This window comes from Amphibalanus amphitrite, unplaced genomic scaffold (genome assembly GCF_019059575.1).
Source record: "Amphibalanus amphitrite isolate SeventyFive unplaced genomic scaffold, NRLGWU_Aamphi_draft 001069F_arrow, whole genome shotgun sequence".
Taxonomy (NCBI): domain Eukaryota; kingdom Metazoa; phylum Arthropoda; class Thecostraca; order Balanomorpha; family Balanidae; genus Amphibalanus; species Amphibalanus amphitrite.
In genome coordinates, this window is record NW_024882563.1 from 218,559 (window position 1) to 223,546 (window position 4,988).

Genomic DNA, 4,988 nt, shown 5'->3' on the forward strand with positions numbered 1-4,988 from the left:
CGGCTCGTCCAGCCGGTAGTTGGTGTCAGATCTCTGAGGCCGGTGGGTCAGAGCCGGTGAGCCCGGTCAGGGCACGGCCGGAGCACGGCCACGGCCCCGGCGGCGGCACGGCGTGCTTGTCAGTGGGCCGGCCGTGACCTGGCGGTGACCGGTCGGTCTGTCTGCCGACCGACCACCGGTCGAGCCCCGACCGACCACTGGCACGGCACCGGTGGATGATCAGGGGGCGGGCGGGACATTTGAGACTGTTGAGTTATGGAAGACCATCGTTATTCGTTGGTGACTGCTGATTACATAGTTCAGAGCGTATGTTGTGTATGTTTCTCGATAAACAGGGGTGTGTGTTGTATGTGAGTGAGTGGTCAGTACGGGGAGGCCGGCTGGCCGGCGGCCGATGGCACGCCGCCGCCGGCCCGACCTGACCAGTGTAGCGTACTGGGAGCAGAGAGGTCTGAGGCTGTCACCTCGGCGCCGCGGGCAGCGTCGGCCGGCCGCCGCCTGCCCTGTCCTCTCCGGTGTGGACGGAGACGAACATCGGACATGGGAGCGTCCCCGGCGGCCGTTTGTCCCAGTTGTGGGGCCATGCCGGCGCGTCGGACGGCACGGAGGGGAGTCGGGTCGTAGTCATGTGACTGCACGGTGGTGTGTAAGGTCGATCGACGAATACAAGGTGCATTGGAGAAGACACCCAGTTGACCACGTGACCTCGAGCGACCCTGCACAGCGGACTGGGGAGAGGAGAAGGACAGGGTTGGGGGCTCAGCGGCCGCCGCAGAAACGGACACTCACATATAGGGTAGGGACAGTCGGCAGAGACAGTCCCACCGGTCCCACTCATGGGGTAGGGACAGTCGGCAGAGACAGTCCCACCGGTCCCACTCATGGGGTAGGAACAGTCGGTAGAGACAGTCCCACCGGTCCCACTCATGGGGTAGGGACAGTCGGCAGAGACAGTCCCACCGGTCCCACTCATGGGGTAGGGACAGTCGGCAGAGACAGTCCCACCGGTCCCACTCATGGGGTAGGGACAGTCGGCAGAGACAGTCCCACCGGTCCCACTCATGGGGTAGGGACAGTCGGCAGAGACAGTCCCACCGGTCCCACTCATGGGGTAGGGACAGTCGGCAGAGACAGTCCCACCGGTCCCACTCATGGGGTAGGGACAGTCGGCAGAGACAGTTCCACCGGTCCCACTCATGGGTTAGGGACAGTCGGCAGAGACAGTCCCACCGGTCCCACTCATGGGGTAGGGACAGTCGGCAGGGACAGTCCCACCGGTCCCACTCATGGGGTAGGGACAGTCGGCAGAGACAGTCCCACCGGTCCCACTCATGTGGTAGGGACAGTCGGCAGAGACAGTCCCACCGGTCCCACTCATGGGTTAGGGACAGTCGGCAGAAACAGTCCCACCGGTCCCACTCATGGGGTAGGGACAGTCGGCAGGGACAGTCCCACCGGTCCCACTCATGGGGTAGGGACAGTCGGCAGAAACAGTCCCACCGGTCCCACTCATGGGGTAGGGACAGTCGGCAGGGACAGTCCCACCGGTCCCACTCATGGGGTAGGGACAGTCGGCAGAGACAGTCCCACCGGTCCCACTCATGGGGTAGGGACAGTCGGCAGAGACAGTCCCACCGGTCCCACTCATGGGGTAGGGACAGTCGGCAGGGACAGTCCCACCGGTGCGCGCCGCTCAGTGTCCCAGAGGGTGCGTCGCTGAGGTGCCGCGGCGCGCCGCAGTCCCGGCTCGGGCCGGCCAGCACCGCTCAGGTGACTGACGGCGGTCAGCCCAGCCGGCAGCGAGTCGCCGGGACCGGCAGCTCGGCCACCGGCTGCAGTCCGGGCCGCCGACAGACGAGCGGCCACGGCCGGCGGCACCGCACCAGTCGGCAGACAGCTCTGCAGCCGCGCCGCACCGCTGTATGGCCGGGACGGGGGGACTTGGTGCTGGTTATAATACCACATCAGTCGAGTAGTTCTGACTTTCACTCATCACCTGTATCGCTGTAGCTCGAGTGGATATGGCCGGGCAGAAGCCGGGGACCGTGTGTGTCCGTGTCGAGGTATCTCCGTGTGTGTCCGTGTCTCCGTGTATGTCCGTGTCGAGTTATCTCCGTGTCTGTCCGTGTGTGTGTCATTGCAGTGTCTGCAGTGTGTACGGCTGCTGTACGGTCCGTATATGACGGGTACGGAGACGGTGTACGGAGACTGCCGCTCCGCTCCGCCGGGGCGGACTGTCTGTGACCGCGCGGGGCGGGGCGGAAAATGACGGTTCACAGTGGAGCGGGGCGGACGGTGCAGCCGGACAAACACTCGGCACACTGCTCATTGGTTTATTGAAGGCTACATATATGATACAGCTCAAGCAACTCCTCTCGTGTATATATAGTAGGTAGATATAGAGTAGAATAGACATAGGGTCTACACAAGACACTCCAATTAAACCTAAACCCAGCCTAAACCTATATACATCGTGTTTGACGTCTCGAGTCTCGGCGTGCGCCGCGCTCCGCCGGTAGAGGGCGGGACGGCTGACGGACCAATCAGCTGACGGACCAATCAGCTGACGGACCAATCAGCTGACTGATCAATCAGCTGACTGACCAATGGTCAGCTGACGGACCAATGGTCAGCTGACGGACCGGTCCCCGCCCCGGGCCGGGTGACGGCCGCCGGCCGGGACCGGAGCGGGCGGGCGCGGCGCGGCCGGCCGCCGTCTGAACTGGCACCGCGTGTATACTGCCAGCTCGGACGGCAGCTAGCCAGTAGTCGAGTAGAGCTGTCCGTGTGGGACGTGTCACAACACGCTCAGCACGGCGCTCAGCACCGCCGAGCCGAGGTGCAGCCAGACCCGGGGGGAGCGGTCACGTGACCGAGCCGTCCGACTCCACCGGGGGACGGTCACGTGACCGAGGCCGGCCGTGCCGCCGGGACCAGGCGCGGTGAACCGAGTCGGACCGTCAGAGACGTGTGTTCTACATACAGAATAGCGTAATGCCACGATCGGTAGTCTCTCCAGCACATCACTTTTCACTGTCCAATTATCCACAATACCCAACCGGTAATTACCCACCAGGTCACATCCTTCCAGCCAACTACCCACAACACCCACCCGGTTATTACCCGCTAGATCAAATCGTTCCAGCCAATTACCCACAATACCCACCTGGTAATTACCCACTACATCACCTTTCACTGTCCAATTACCCACAATACCCGCCCGGTAATTACCCACTACATCACATCCGTGTGCTACTACTACATCTACACTACTACTACTACAACTACATGACTACACTAGAGCGGACACCGGGGCCGTGTGCCGGCTGACCGGCGCCGCTTTCAGTGCCGGCTGGTGCAGCACACACGGCAGCAGTCAGCTGGCGGCCCCGGCCGACTGGCTCGGCCTCTCTGCAGTCAGCTCATCACTGCACGGTCGGTAGTGCAGCGCATCAATCAGCACCACGGAGACACTCTAACCCCATCGCCTTCCTGGCTCTTCAGCTGACGGTACAGCTCCACTGTGGACAGAGCAGAGACACGTCTGAGGTGGACACCTCACACACAGACAGACACACAGACAGCGGTACAGCCATGACCACACACCGCCGGCCAGTGACGTCACACACACACAGGACAGACGGCTGACGTGACGTCACCGTCGGCCGTGGTGGCCGTGACGCGTCACGTCACCGTCCGTGACGTGGCCTGCGGCGTTGGTCGAGTGTGTGTGTCTGAGAGGCCGGTGGCGCCGTGCAGCGTCTGTTGTGAGGGACTGACTGGTCAGAGGCGCGGCGCGCGGCGCCCTCTCACCTACCGGGGACACGGAGCCGGATGGTACGGGGCCGGCCATCACTGTACCAGCCCAGGTCCGCCTCCTTCAGGGCGGTCAGCACGGCCCGGCCGGTGTCTGCCGTGCAGTGAAGGAACAGATGGCACAGCTTCCGACACGACTTCACCAGTCTGTAACAGAGCAGAGCAGCAGAGCCGTCACACACAAACACAGCGGCACCAGCCGGCCAGACGTACGAGTCAGTGTCAGTGTCAGTAGTTCAGTGTCGGTGTGTTGGTGTCAGTGTCAGTGTGTCAGTGTCAGTGTCAGTGTGTCAGTGTCAGTGTGTCGGTGTCAGTGTGTCAGTGTCAGTGTGTCAGTCTCAGTGTGTCAGTGTCAGTGTGTCAGTGTGTCAGTGTTAGTGTGTCAGTGTGTCAGTGTCAGTGCCAGTGTCAGTGTGCCAGTGTCAGTGTGCCAGTGTCAGTGTGTCAGTGTCAGCGTGTCAGTGTCAGTGTGTCAGTGTCAGTGTGTCAGTTTGTCAGTGTCAGTGTCTGACAGGACACCCCTCGCCAGTGTCTGCTGACTGACCTGGTGACCGCTACTGCTGTGAAGGCCGTCTCTGCCGGCCGCTGGCAGTCCCCCAGTGTAAGGTACTCCAGGCCGGGGCAGCCGCTGAGACTGTCCAGCACGGCGTCAGGAACGCCGCCGGACAGGGTGAGACTCTCCAGCTCAGGGCACCTGGTGAGGGGCTCCAGGCTCACGGTGTCAGGGACGCCGCCGGACAGGGTGAGACTCTCCAGCTTAGGGCACCTGGTGAGGGGCTCCAGGCTCACGGTGTCAGGGACGCCGCCGGACAGGGTGAGCCAGTGCAGCTTAGGGCACCTGGTGAGGGGCTCCAGGCTCACGGTGTCAGGGACGCCGCCGGACAGGGTGATACTGAGCAGCCCACGGCACCTGGTGAGGGGCTCCAGGCTCACGGCGTCAGGGACGCCGCCGGACAGGGTGAGCCAGTGCAGCTCGGGGCACCTGGTGAGGGGCTCCAGGCTGCCGGCCGTGAGATCAGGACAGTCTGGAAAACACGCAGACACACATACAGACACGATCAGTTAGCTGTAATACATGGCGATTGGCGATATATGGAAAAAACGAAACAGCTATGAATTCGCATGGTTTTATGGACACAGAAGATGATATAACAGTGGTTCTATATGATATG

At 62.4% G+C, this 4,988-nt stretch overlaps 1 long non-coding RNA gene across 2 annotated transcripts; it reads right to left on the minus strand.

Annotated features, from left to right (window-relative positions):
• Positions 1-2,348: 2,348 nt before the first annotated feature.
• LOC122369756 lies at positions 2,349-4,623 on the minus strand. 2 transcript variants are annotated; one of them, XR_006254467.1, is made up of 4 exons: positions 4,361-4,592; positions 3,818-3,963; positions 3,244-3,521; positions 2,349-3,189 (listed from the first exon to the last, which is right to left on the minus strand). It is a non-coding gene; the product is annotated as an uncharacterized LOC122369756 (long non-coding RNA). The 2 variants fall into 2 exon arrangements; XR_006254468.1 differs by having other exon boundaries at positions 2,574-3,026; positions 3,190-3,521; positions 4,361-4,623.
• Between the last annotated feature and the right edge of the window lie 365 nt (positions 4,624-4,988).